The 14,000-nt window shown below is 44.5% G+C and overlaps 1 protein-coding gene across 13 annotated transcripts in view; it reads left to right on the plus strand.

The window, feature by feature from the left end:
* Nucleotides 1-701: 701 nt before the first annotated feature.
* SSX2IP (SSX family member 2 interacting protein) overlaps nucleotides 702-14,000 on the plus strand; it is a 58,148-nt gene continuing 44,849 nt past the window's right edge. For 9 of the 13 annotated variants that reach the window (XM_059689024.1, XM_059689027.1, XM_059689028.1 and 6 more), the window contains exon 1: nucleotides 703-860. The gene's annotated coding sequence lies outside the window, so the exon portion shown is untranslated. Of the gene's footprint in view, nucleotides 861-14,000 lie in introns of all 13 variants that reach the window. The other 4 variants (XM_059689036.1, XM_059689026.1, XM_059689025.1 and 1 more) reach the window with 4 other exon arrangements.

Below are 14,000 nucleotides of genomic sequence, written 5' to 3' on the forward strand. Positions count from 1 at the left end.
CCTGACCCCGGCTACGGTGGCAGCAGGCATACATTTTCTTTGCACGTATTTTGCTGGGTGGGTGGGAGACATTTCTACATAAACTTCGCGACCATAGGTGCCATTTCTTAAGCCTTCCCGTTGTCTCCCGCCTAGGTCATTTTCTGTGCCCTAATTTTACATGTAAATTTCTCCCGGTTGGGTGGTTTGCATCCACGGTTCCCGACGCTTGAAACTCCTCTTCCCGGGGTCTGACCTAATTCTGGGTGCCGGCTGTTGTTTGGTTTATTTCTCCACTTTTACAAGCGCACGTGGCTCTTCGGGGAGCTTCACTTTTGCTCCTCATGTGGGTGTTGGGGTTCACTGGGGCCCCGAAACACGTGCTTGATTGAATGCAACCCCAACCCCCTTCCCCACGGGGCCCCGAGCCCTGCGGGCGGGAGGAGGGGCAGGGAGCAGAGCCGGGCGGGGTGAATCACAGGGCGTAACAGGTGCCGCAGCCGCAGCTGCCCGCACCCGGCTCAGCTCCGGGGATGAGGTTTTCTTTTTCTCCAGGTTTTTTTGGAGGCGGGAGGAGACGCCAGGCCCCCACCGGACCAATGCCGGCTGTGGTTGTTCGTCGCTTAGCAACGAGCGGAGCCAATAGGAGGCGGCCGAGCCGGCGGCGCGGCGGCGCGGGGGCGGGGTGGGAACCTGGCGAACCTGCCGAGGCGGGGACGCGGCCGCGAGGGGCGGAGCGGAGCCGGCGGGGACCGGGAAGGCGGGAGCCGGAGGCAGAGGCGGGGCCGCCGCGTGCCGCGCGCCTGTGCGGGCCCTCGGGGCTGCGCGGTCCTGACGAGGGCGCCGAGCGGAGTCTCCCCGCGGCTCCCGGGGACGTGACGGTGAGAGCCTAGCCCCGCGGCGGGGAGAGTGACGCCCCCGCCTGGGGAGGGGCGACGGCACCGGCAGGGTCGGGGGCCAACCGGCCGGGGTCGGCGCTGGCGGCGGGTGGCGTGGGGTGGGGGTGGCGCGGAGGTGAGCGTCGGCACCTGGCTCGGTGCCCCGTTCCCTGCGCGCAGACGGGCGCGGCGGTTGGGCCGTTGGAGCGGCGGGCTGGCGAGCGTTGACCCCCACCCCGCGGCCGCGCCCCGAAGGTGGAGGTGGGAGGTAGGTGCCAGCGCGGGCACCGCTCCCGCAGGCGGTGGCAGGGCTGTGCCCGCACCCTCTCCGGGATGGAGAGAGGGTGGAGCCCGGCGTGGAGTGATGAGCGACGCGGGGACGTGGGGGAGGAGGGGACGACCAGTTTGGGGCTGCGGTGGCGGCCCCTGCCGCGGGGCGCGCGGGGCTTCGGGATCTGCTAGCTCGGGCCCCGCGAGCTGTGGTTGGAATTGAGTTCCTGGGTGGCCCGTGGCCGCTGCAGAGGAAGAGAACCCCGGTGACGGCTCAGTGTCTCGGGGAAGCACTGACATCATAAGGGGCAGGCATATGTGGGGCTATTTCGGTGTAGAATTTTATAGTGAAGTAGAGTAAACTGCATTAGGAGCTCTCAGCCCCCTGTGGCGCCTATGCTGATCGCCCCGATATGCAAGTCATTTGGGCCCAGGAAACGGAATCTGCTAAATAATAATGTCCTCGGCACGTGTGATATGGGAATCTTGTCAGTGGTTCCCAACCTTCCTAATGCCGCGACCCTTTAATACAGTTCCTCATGTTGTGGTGACCCCCAATTTCATTGTTACAAATTGAACATAATTAAAGCATAGTGATTAATCACAAAAACAATATGTAGTTATATATGTGTTTTCCGATGGTCTTAGGCGACCCCCAAAGGGGTCGCGACCCATAGGTTGAGAACCGCTGCTTTAGATTATTACCTCACTTGGGGGCCCGTATTTATGATTGCTAAATCATCATTGCTTGCAACGCTGATACAGTTCTTGTTGAATCTGAGCGGAATTGAGATTTCCCTTGTCTGGACTCTAAAACGGGGTGAGGATTCGAAGAGGCACTCCTCCGAGGGTGGCTCAGCAGTGTAAAGGGTGGGGGGTCCTGGAATTAGAAAATGCTGGGCTTCCCTAACAATTCAGATTGGAGTCTAGGTCTAAAGTTTGATGTGAGTGATGGGTGCCTTGGGATCCTTCAGACTGAGGAGGGATTGCTTCACTGTTTAGGTAGAAGAAAATTCTGGCAGCCTTGACCCTGACCTGGAAAGGTAGGGTATGGCTTAACACATTTAAAAAGATACTGAACAAAATTTGAAAAGAATGAGAGACCTGGAGAGAGGGGGGGGGTGGGTGGGGGGAATGCCTTTACAGTTAAAATTTAGGTCACGCTATCTTGAAACTTAGACTTACGAACTTGGACTCAGTCAGCAAAACTTTATCCATCCAATCCTAGAACTATCTTAAGGTCTAGGAAGCTTAGGTTATTCGTTCAGACTAAACAAGTAAAAGCTAATACTTAATTTGACACTCTGTTCTGCCTGCTGTCAGTGAAAGTTTTTCAAAATGGCTCTTTGAAAAGAGGATGAAGGAACTGGTAGTTAAAATGAAGGCTCTTTTAAGTCACTCGCTCGGTGGGTCTTTTCAGCCAAGTCACTTTATATCCTTCCTTCCACTTCTCTTTCCCCATGTGCACTATGAAGATAATGAAGCCCAAGGGTTAAGTAACAACGTGAGTGAAGCAGCTTGAAGATAACTGTAAGGACTTAGCTATTCTAGGATGAAACGCGAAGATCTCTTCATAACACATTGCACCTTATGACCAGACTTGCTAAAGAATACCGTGTTCCAAACACACTGAGGTGATACATGAGAAAACTAAAATGTTAATTGTTCAGATGACTTGCCAAAGGCCTCAAGGCCAACACAAAATCAGATTATATTCTTGGCCTATCCAAAATCCTGACATAGCTAACTGGGAATGACACAGTTTTTGTTTTGTTTTTAATATATATTTTTTATTGATTTCAGAGAGGAAGGGAGAGGGAGAGAGGAATAGAAACATCAATGATGAGAGAGAATCATTGATCGGCTGCCTCCTGCATGCCCTCTACTGGGAATCTAGCCCGCACCCAGGCACGTGCCCTTGACCAGAATCGAGCCTGGGACTCTTCAGTCCCCAGGCTGACGCTCTATCCACTGAGGCAAACTGGCTAGGGCTGGGTATGACACAATTTTTATAAAAGGAGGCAGCTGAGTATCTTCTATGTAATATGCACTTATAGATAAAAATATGAGAAAGATACCTGCCCAGAAGTGTATAATTTTAATTCATTTCACATGCTTAAATTGGAGCAATTTCAAAGCATTTTAAGTGATTTTTTTTCCATATAATTTGCCAGTGAATATATATGCCTTATTGGTTTGACCAGGTCACAGAGAGGTTTTGGTACTCTGTGGGTCTGTTTTGTGTCTTTGGTGATGGTCACAGCTAGCTGCTAATGAAGGTACAAGTTGTCTTGAATTCATGAATCTATAGATTGAGATAAAATAGAAAAGTGCACTATTCATTATTGAAAATGGAAAACTACCTAAAATTTTACTTTTGATAGTGGGTTAGTATTATATAGTACCAGCAGATTTGCTGAATTATGCGTTAATAATGTATAATAACAAAAGCATAAAATGCTAACTAGATCAGGCAGCCAAAGGACCTTTCGGACGTCCTTCTGGACAAAGCCACGGCGACAGGGGTCAAGGCAGAGGTGGTTAGGGGTGACCAGGCAGGCAGGCTAGTAGTTAGGGGCGATCAGGCAGTCAGGCAGAGGTGGTTAGGGGTGATCAGGCAGGCAGGTGAGCAGTTAGGGGCAATCAGGCAGGCAGGTGAGTGGTTAGGAGCCAGTGGTCCTGGATTGCTAGAGGGATGTCCGACGCAGGGATCAGGCCTAAACCAGCAGTTGGACATCCTCCGAGGGGTCCCGGATTGCAAGAGGGTGCAGGCCGGGCTGAGGGACTGCCCCCCCCCCCCCCATGAATTCTGTGCAACAGTCCTCTAGTTCTTTTAATAAATATTCATTAACACTAAACCTCTTCTTGCCAGACCTGAGGATAAATATGATGAGTGTTGCCTTGTAGAAAGTTTGTTTTAGGAAATTTATAGTGTAGTAAGGGAGAGAGCAAAAACAAAGTAAAAATTGCAAATATGGGAAGGCTTTAGAAAAGGATTTCAGTTCTGTCCTGATGGAGATGGAGGAGGTGGTGTCGTAGTTCACCTGTTGAACACATAGTAGCATGTTCTGTACCCTTGAGGAAGTACAGGTGGTTTGGTAGTTAGAGCCAGGTGGGGTGGGTTAGTAATGAGGTTGGAAAATCTTATCACTAATCCACACAAAGTGCTACGGACCTTTGACCAGTAGGTGATAGGGAATCTATAAAAGGTTTTATCCAGGGGAATTATGTTTGCTTTAGAGCAGTGGTTCTCAACCTTAGCTGCACATTAGAATCACCTGGGAATCTTTTTTAAATCCTGATTTCTGGGCCTCATCCTCCGGAAATTCTGTTGCTTTGTTATGGGGTGGGGCCACAACATTAGTAACAAAGAAACAGAATTTCCGGAGGATGAGGCCCAGGAATCAGGATTTTAAAAAGATTCCCAGGTTGAGAACCACTGCTTTAGAAGTATTTGCATCAAAACCAGTAATTGGAATGATCCAAAGGTGTTCTAAACATAGACAACCTAAGTAATATTTCAGAGACAACAACCCTATATAGCAATTAAAAACTTTAAAAAAAAGTAAAAATGATTATTCATATAACCAATCATTATTTAGTACCTTTTTGTTTGTTTTTGTATTTTTTATTGACAAATAATTGATAACATTAATTTCAGGTATATAACAGTGATTCAGTATTTGTATATATGTTGTGAAGTGGCCACAGTAAGTCTAGTATTGTCTGCTTTTAAGATTGGGGGGAATAGAGATGCAAGGATAAATAAGAGACAGCCCCATTTTCAAGAAACTTGCAATTCAGTAGGAGAGGTAACACAATTATAATGCAGTGCAGAATCTGAGTGTCATAAGAGCATAAAAATGTCAGGTCCTAGCAGTGTAGGATTCTGAAATGAGAGAATGCAGACATTCAAATTAAAAATAGTTCTTAAATAGAAATTAAACTGAAGCTATTTAACAATCAGTGCAATCTTAACTAACATTTACAGTTCATATATTATCCCTTACTTCATATATCGCCCTCCCTCTTAACTCTATTGACTGAAGTTTTGGGCTTGACCAGCACACTACTACTAGCTAAGGGACCTTGGATAAGCTACTACTTGCCCTTATCTTCTTTGTGTCTTGGTTGTGTCATCTGTACATTAGGGATAATAATAACTACTTTATAGGATTGTGATGATTTAATAAGATATAGTAATATCTAGAATAGTGCTTGGGAAAATAGCTTACATTTACTGAGCACTTTATATTTCTATTTGATATAAAATGCTATAATTGAATAAGAACTTTTTGTCTCTAGTGGATCTATCCATGAGCATCTGATAAAGCCTCTACATTCAGAGAAGCCAAATACATTTTGTTACACTAAACTTCTGAACAAATGATCTTTGTTTATTGTCTCCTTATCTTATTTGCTGATCACGTCTCTGGAATCTCATTTCTATTTACACCTCAGCTTTGTCATAAAGTCACTAATCTCCAAATCCAACATATTTTTTTTTTTCTATTTAGATCTTGCCCTTTCTATGGCATTTGTTGCTTGTTCACCATTCCTTCCTTTTTAAAACTTTTTTCCCATGGCTTTTCTAAAGCCTGCCCACCTCTCTATTTTTATTTCTTACATCTAGGTCACCTTGACTCACCTGTTACATGTTGATGTTCTTTAGGTGTTCTTTCTGCTTCCCCTTTTTTCTGTATGGATGCAACTACCACATGTATGCGAATCTGCCTTGATGCCTATTGACCTTCAAGCCCTAGTTTAATCCCCATTTGAATGTCTCATGGCAGCATCTCTAAACCCAGTGAATTCTACATGGAGCTTATTATCTCTAACAATTAACCAAGTTTTATCAACCTTACTCCTTTATTCTCTTTATCTAAGTGACACTATTTTCTGTCTGGTACCAAGGACAGATTTTTACATGGAGAATAAATGCCTCCCCTTTGTTGTTTAATAGTTCAACTTCTGAAGTATTTCTTATCTGTCCTTCACTTTCTTCGTTGTTATTGGCTAAGTCAGCAAGTTGTGCCTGAACATCAGCTGCCCAGTTTGCTATAATATTTTTGTGTTGGGGCTACTGAAAATGGAGCCCATTTTGGAAACATTAAGGTGGAAGGAGACTGCTAGACGAATATTGTTTTAAAAGTTGTAGCACTACATAAAATTATGTACAGAGTTTGAGTGGCCAGAAGATAACCAAGATGGGTACCAGTCATTGCATGTACTTTTTACCTGCAAGTTAGTGGTCTGGATTACAAAGATCCCAGTCTTGGGTTAGTCAGTCTATTGCCATTGATTGTAATCTGGTTGTTGTACTTTCCTGTCTAAAAGATGGTACCTTCAGCATTACTCTTTCTAATCTGTATGCAAGTTTTCAAAATATCCTACATAGGATCTAGCATATAAAATAAATCTTCAATAAATACAAACCATCATCAGCTGTATTATTTTTTAATAAGGAGATGGGTTTGGAAAATTTATATAACTTGCTCTGGATACTTGTTGAGTGTCAAGAGGAGGCCAGGGTCTATGAGGCTTTGGAATCTTAAGTATCTAGTTTTTGTTCTTACCTTCCAGGTTAAATAGCTGGGTTTTTATACCTGCCTTCCCAGTTTGTACCCGGATGAGTTAACTAATCTCTCTGAGCGTCAGATTTTTCCATCAATAAAGTAGTGTTATATCTACATCTTACTAGGGCCATTGTAAGGATAAATGACATAGCTGATGAGCCACATCTGGTTGCCATAGAGGCTCAAGGTGGTGATTCTTCTCTCCTCTAGTTCCACATAGTTAGCTAGTACAGGAGTTCTTTGCAAATTTGTGGTTGCTTCATGAAACAAGCCCAAACTGCTTGTTTTTATACTTACAAGGAGGGAGGGTCATTGGCTCTTGGCTCATGACACAGTCTCATAATTGGTCCATTTATTTGGTTTTAATAATATAACTAGAGGCCCAATGCACGAAATTCGTGCAAGGGGCGCGGCCCTCACAGCCCCGGGTGCCTCGCGGTCCTGTGGTTGTTCCGGAAGGTTGTTCCACCATCTGGTCTAATTAGCATATTAGTTCTTTATTATATAGGAATAGAGGCCTAGTGCACGTGCACTGGAGGGGGGATCCCTCAGCCTGGCCTGCCCCCTTTCATAGTCTGGGAGCCCTCAGGGGCAGGAGGCAACCCGGTGATCAGGGTAAGGCGATGCCCCATCACACCTCTGCTGCTGCCACTGCTGGCAGCGCAAGCCTCGGCTGGCCCTGGGTGGCTGGGCAGCCGCCATCTGAGGCTTGCCTGCGCCTTGGGCTGGCTCTGGGGGGCTGGGGGGCTGAAGGGACTGGGGGTCTCTGGAAGCAGGCATGCAGAGCCTTGCCGCGTGCCTGCCGCCCTGGCAGGGCTGAGGGGACTGGGTGCCGCCATCTTGTGGCCTTGGGCACCACCATCTTTGAGAGTGTGGCAGTCAATTAGCATATTCCCTCCTTATTGGCTATGGGCACCGTCATCTTTGCGATGGCGTGTCAATTAGTATATTCCCTCTTTATTAAATAGGATAGGCACAACCTAATAAAGCTAAGACCTTGACAGTACCCTTGATATAACCAGCTGGGCCCCTTTTTCCTGCTTCCCTAACCTGAGGCAACTATTTACTGAATCCTATATTCATCATTTCCTTGGTAGCTTTTAAAATATATTTTTATTGGACCTTTAAGTTTTCTATATATGCTACACAATTAAAAGTATATGTTACATGCCCTGTCTTTTAAGATATTTTCCACTTTATAATGCTTTAATTCACTTAAAATTATATTGCTGAGGTTCATCTATATTGTATGTCACTGAAATTTTCTGATTGCTGCATGACATTCCATTTTGCAGAAATGCCACTGTCTCTCCATTTTCCTGTTGAGGGGTGTGTGGTGGCTTCCAGGGTTATGCTCTTGTGCTAGTTTGCTGTTGTGAAGAGGGCAGCTGCTTATGTTCGCACCTCCTGATGTACACATGCAAAAGGTTTTTCTTGGATTTATACCTAGAAGTTGACTTGCTAGGTTGTAGAATACGTGAATAGGATATATGAATTTCAGCTGCCATACTGTTTTCCAAAGGTTCTCCCCACTCTCCAATCTATAATAATAAAAGTGTAATATGCTAATTAGACCAGATAGCCAAATGACCGTCCGGACAACCTTCTGGACAAAGGTGGGGCTGCAAGGGCTGAGGCAAGCCCCTGTGAGGGCTGAGGCAAGCCACCACGGCTGCGAGGGCCGATTGAAGAGCCTCGGCAGGGTGGGAAGGGCCTCCCTGTGGGCGGTGATCAATGGCAGAGCCCCGGCTGGTGGACAGGGCCTCCCTGTGGGCAGTACCCAATAGTGGAGCCCCGGCTGGTGGGCAGGGCCTCCCTGTGGGCAGTGACCAATAGTGGAGCCCCAGCTGAGTGAGCAGGGCCTCCCTGTGTGTGGAGATGGATTGCGGAGCGCCCCCCCCCCCCCCCCCCCCATCGATTGCCTCCAATAGTGAGGCCCAGGCTACCCAACCGGCGCCACTGTGGTGGGTGGGTGGGGCCTCCCTCAGCGGGGCATCGATCTGGGGGCCCCGTAGTCCATCAACCCACTGAGGGAGGCCCAGGCCACTGGCCAGCGATGCTGTGGTGGGTGGGCGGGGCTGGCCAGCTATTGCCCCACAGAAGGAGGCCCAGACCAGCCAAGTGATCGTACTCCATGCCTTTTTCCTGCAGAGGGAGGCAACCAGTGGTGGAGGCGGGTGGCATTGCACAGATGGCAAGCAGTGGCAGTGACAGGGGCAGGGGCAGGGCTAGCTGCCGGCAGCCGGGGAAGGAAAGCCCCGATAGGCCCCTCCCCTGCCAGCCCCGCCCCCAATCGCCCCCCCCCCCCCCCATGCCTGACCCTGACAGGAGGGAGGAAGGGAGGTGGGAGCCCGATTCCACCCATCCCTCCCCTGGCTGGAGTTGTCAACAGAATATGTCTGAAGACCAGCAGCTATTGGCACAACGTACCTCTGAAGCCAAAAGAAGCCAGCGTGCTCGACAGAATGTATCTGTCATATAAATTTTGATGTCTGTGCATTGATTAAAAGTGTCAAATATTTATTTAAATACATCTATAAAGGGCACGATTGAGCAAATATTCAAATTTCTGAAAAAAAAATATCAGTCATGACTAAGTACAGGTCTTCATTGACTCCAGGTATGTATGTGAGCGCTCCTGAGGTTGTTTGAAGACTTTTTGCAATGTGAATGCATGACCAATCTCATGCAATCACAAGATTAGCTATTCATTTGCCAAATGAACAGAATATATATTTTCATACTGATGATTTTGCTGGAGTTATAGATAGAACTAAAAGGCATAACTCAACTTTGATGGCTTGGTCCTTATTGAATAGAGAAGATTCTGATGCACGTAATTATTGGGAGATTCCACATTATGTGTTTAATAATTCTTTGTGGAGAAAACGCCAAAAGGGTGGGAATAAAGCATTAGGTAGACTGTTCACTGTGAGCTTTAGAGAACCAGAATGATAATACCTTAGACTTTTGCTTCTGCGTGTAAAAGGTGCGATAAGTTTTGATGATCTGCAAACTGTAGGAGGTGTAATTTATGATAACATTTCATGAAGCTGCTAAACATGGACGATTATTAATCGACAACACTATCTGGAAAGATACGATTGACGATGCAATCATCCTTAATATGCCCAAACAACTGCAGCAACTTTTTGCATATATATGTGTGTTTGGCTGTCCTTCTGATGTAGACAAATTATGGGATGAGAATCTCATTTTATTGAAGATTTTTGTTGGAAATTACACTGAAGAGAAGGTCCCTGTGTGAACTGTGAAATGCATACCCTTAACAAAATTCAAGAGGTATTCACATTGCATGGAATGAAATGTTCACATTTCAAACTTCCAGACTATCCTTTATTAACGAATACAAATACATGTGATGAATCGTACAAGCGACAACAGGCAGAGGTTTTGATAAATTCTCTGAATGATGAACAGTTGGCAACTTTTCAGACTATAACTTCAGCCATTGAAGATCAAATTGTACACCCCAAATGCTTTTTCTTGGATGGTCCAGGTGGTAGTGGAAAAACATATCTTCACAAAGTTTAAATACATTATATTAAAGGTCCTCGTGGTACTGTTTACGCACAGCGTCTACAGGAATTGCTGCAAATGTACTTCTCGGTGGAAGAACTTTTCATTCCCAATATAAATTACTGATTCCATTAAATGAAACTTCAATTTCTAGACTCGATATAAAGAGTGAAGTTGCTAAAACTATTAAAAAAGCACAACTTCTCATTATTGATGAATGCACCATGGCATTCAGTCATGCTGTAAATGCCATAGATAGGTTACTAAGAGAAATTATGCATTTGAATGTTGCATTTGGTGGGAAAGTTCTTCTCGGATGGGATTTTCAACAATGTCTCAGTATTGTGCCACATGCTATGTGGTCAGCTATAATACAAATGAGTTTAAAGTACTGTATTGTTTGGGGATGTTTCAGAAAGTTGTCTCTTAAAACATATATGAGATCAGAGGATTCTGCTTATAGTGAATGGATAGTAAAACTTGGAGATGGCAAACTTGATAGCAGTTTGCATTTAGGAATGGATATTCTTGAAATCCCCTGTGAAATAATTTGTAACGGATCTATTATCTTTGGAAATACTATACCTATAGATAACATTAAAATATATCTAAGCATGGGATTCTTTGTCCAAAAAATGAGCAAATTAAAAAATTAAATGACAAAATTTTGGATATACTTGGTGGAGATTTTCACACATATTTGAGTGATGATTCCATTGATTTAACAGATGATACTGAAAAGGAAAATTTTTCCCATCGAATTTCTTAATAGTATTCACTCCTTCGGGAATGCCATGTCATAAATTAAAATTGAAAGTGGGTGCAATCATCATGCTACTGAGAAATCTTAATAGTAAATGGGGTCTTTGTAATGGTACCAGATTTATTATCAAAAGATTGCAACCTAACATTATCAAAGCTAAAGTATTAACAGGATCTGCAGAAGGAGAGGTTGTTCTGATTCCAAGAATTGATTTGTCCTCATGTGACACTGGCCTCCCATTAATATTAATTCGAAGATATTTTCCCGTGATGCTACCATTTGCAATGACTATTAATAAATCACAAGGACAAACTCTAGATAGAGTAGGAATATTCCTACCTGAACCCGTTTTCGGACATGGACAGTTATATGTTGCTTTCTCTCAAGTTTGAAGAGCGTGTGACGTTAAAGTTGTAAATACATCACAAGGGAAATTAGTCAAGCACTCTGAAGGTGTATTCACTTTTAATGTGGTATACAGGGAGATATTAGAATAAGTTTAATCAATTTGTCAGTCAATGTTTTTGTTGGTTTCATGTCATGTTTTTGTTTTTATATCATGTCTTTGTTATATCATGTTGTTATTGTTTATTAATAAATTTACATATTATTTTTATATACATTTTACTTATTTTCTTCTGACACTTCTATTATAGAGAAAGGGCAAACAGCAATATTAAAATATTTCCTCTAATTAATTCCCTTTAAGTGTGCACGAATTTGTGCACTGGGCCACTAGTCCTATATAATAGAAGCCTAATATGCTAAGTGTCTGGTTGTCTGATCACCCATTCAACCAATCAAAGTGTAATAATATGCTAATGATATAAGGCCGCACAACCACTCGCTATGACGTGCACTGACCACCAGGGGGCAGACATTTGACTGGTCGACCAGTCTCTATGACATTCACTAACCACCAGGGGACAGATGCTCAACACAAGAGCTGGCCCCTGGTGGTCAGTGTGCTCCCACAGGAGGAGTGCCGCTCAGCCAGAAGCCGGCTTATGGCTGGTGAGCAGTGGTGGTGGCAGGAGCCCCTCCCACCTCCGCGGCAGTGCTAAGGATGTCTGACTGACAGCTTAGGCCATTCACCTAGGGCTCCCAGACTGCGAGAGGGCACAGGCTGGGCTGAGGGACCCTCCTGAGTGCATGAATTTCATGCACCAGACATATATATATATATATATATATATATATATATATATATATATGTATATATATATATATATATATATATATATATATATATATGCGCCTAGGCGACTGGTAGCTATGACGCACACTGACCACCAGGGAACAGACACTCAACACACAGGATTGGGTTCCCTCCTGTCTGGATCAGGCCTGCGGGGATTTGGTTCGGGCCTGTGGGGATCGGAATGGGGTCTGCAGGCATTGGGATCAGGCCTGCAGGAATCGGGCCTGTGGAGATCGGGCTCCCTTCTGTCTGGATCAGACCTGCAGGGATCAGGCCTGTGGGGATTGGGCCTGAGGGAATCAGGCTCCCTCCTGTCTGCATCAGGCCTGCAGGGATCAGGCTGAAACCAGCTATCGACATCCCCTGAGGGGTTCCAGATTGCAAGAGGGTGCAGGCTAGGCTGAGTGACCCCACCGGTGCACAAATCCATGCACCAGGCCTCTAGTATTTAATAAGCCTTAGCCAGGTGTTCCCTAGGACTTTCATTTTCAACCTTCATTTAGTACTTTGGAATACTTAAATTATTATTGTAATCCATTCTATAGCACCCTTAGAAAAGAATACCCTTTTGGCATTCTGTAATGTAAACTGCCTAAACAGAATACTAACTTAGACTGAACCACATTCTATAGATGACAACCATGCAACCATGTTCTCAAACTTTATGCATCAGAATCACAAGAGAGTCTGTTAAAATACTGATTTTTTGGGTTCCACCCCCAAAGTTTCTGAATTTATAGGTCTGAAGTAGGACTTGGGAGTTTGCATTTTTAACAAGTTCCTAGGTGCTGTTGTTGCTCCTGGTCCTGGAACTGCAATTTGAGAACTATAACCAGTGATTGAATTTGGGCTAAACATTGGAAAAACTATTACAGAACGATGGTTAAACTGTTACCGAACAGATTAACAAATACTGTTTAAGTTTCTTTGTCATTTCCATTTCCTTTAGTAGGTTTTGTTATCTATAACTTACTTTAGGAATGAAATATCAGTAAATGGCTTTTGGTTTTTATTTTATTTGGACTTAACTGACTTTCAACTTTACAAAGTAAACTAGATTTAAAAACAGTGGGTTTTTTTTTTTTCCTTAGTAATCCTTAGTATGTAAGAGTATGCTTGCTGCTATTCTTACCTCTGCCGTGGAAGACTTTGAAATTGTTACACTGTCTGTAAAATGTCGTGCTCTTGATTCACACACTGAATTGCCTTTCTGTTCATCTAAGCTGACACCAGTCAAGATTCGAACAGTGTGGTGATAGCCAGAGGGAAAGGGGTTGGGGGTAGGTGGAGGCGGGCAAAGTGGGGTGGGAATGGGGATGGAAAGAGACTTTGCTTGAGGTGATTGGTGCACAATGCAATGTGCAGATGATGTTTTGAGTTATACACTTGAAACCTGTATGGTTTTGTGAACCAATGTCACCCTAATATATTCAATTTTTTAAAAAAGTCCTTGTAAGTTTCAGCATGGCTAAAGAGTTGCTTCTTGTTTATCATAATATTACAGTAGCATGCTTTCCACTAATATGTCATTGAACTTCATTGACATTCATTCAGCAAACTTTACTGGGTTCCTGCCATGGGTCAATAATGATATTTCTTAATAAAGCAGGGTACAAACAGTGCAATGACAGGCCTGCTGACCAGAAACTCAGTTTAGGTGAAGGGGGTTTCATGTCAGTTAGATCCATCCTGTAATAAGGTTAATGCAAAGTGTCTGGAAGCACAAAGAGAAGGGAATGGTATTTTGGGGGAAAGCCTGGCAATTTAGCTTTCTTTTAATTGCTTATTTGAAT

Source organism: Myotis daubentonii, chromosome 3 (assembly GCF_963259705.1).
Source record: "Myotis daubentonii chromosome 3, mMyoDau2.1, whole genome shotgun sequence".
Lineage (NCBI taxonomy): Eukaryota > Metazoa > Chordata > Mammalia > Chiroptera > Vespertilionidae > Myotis > Myotis daubentonii.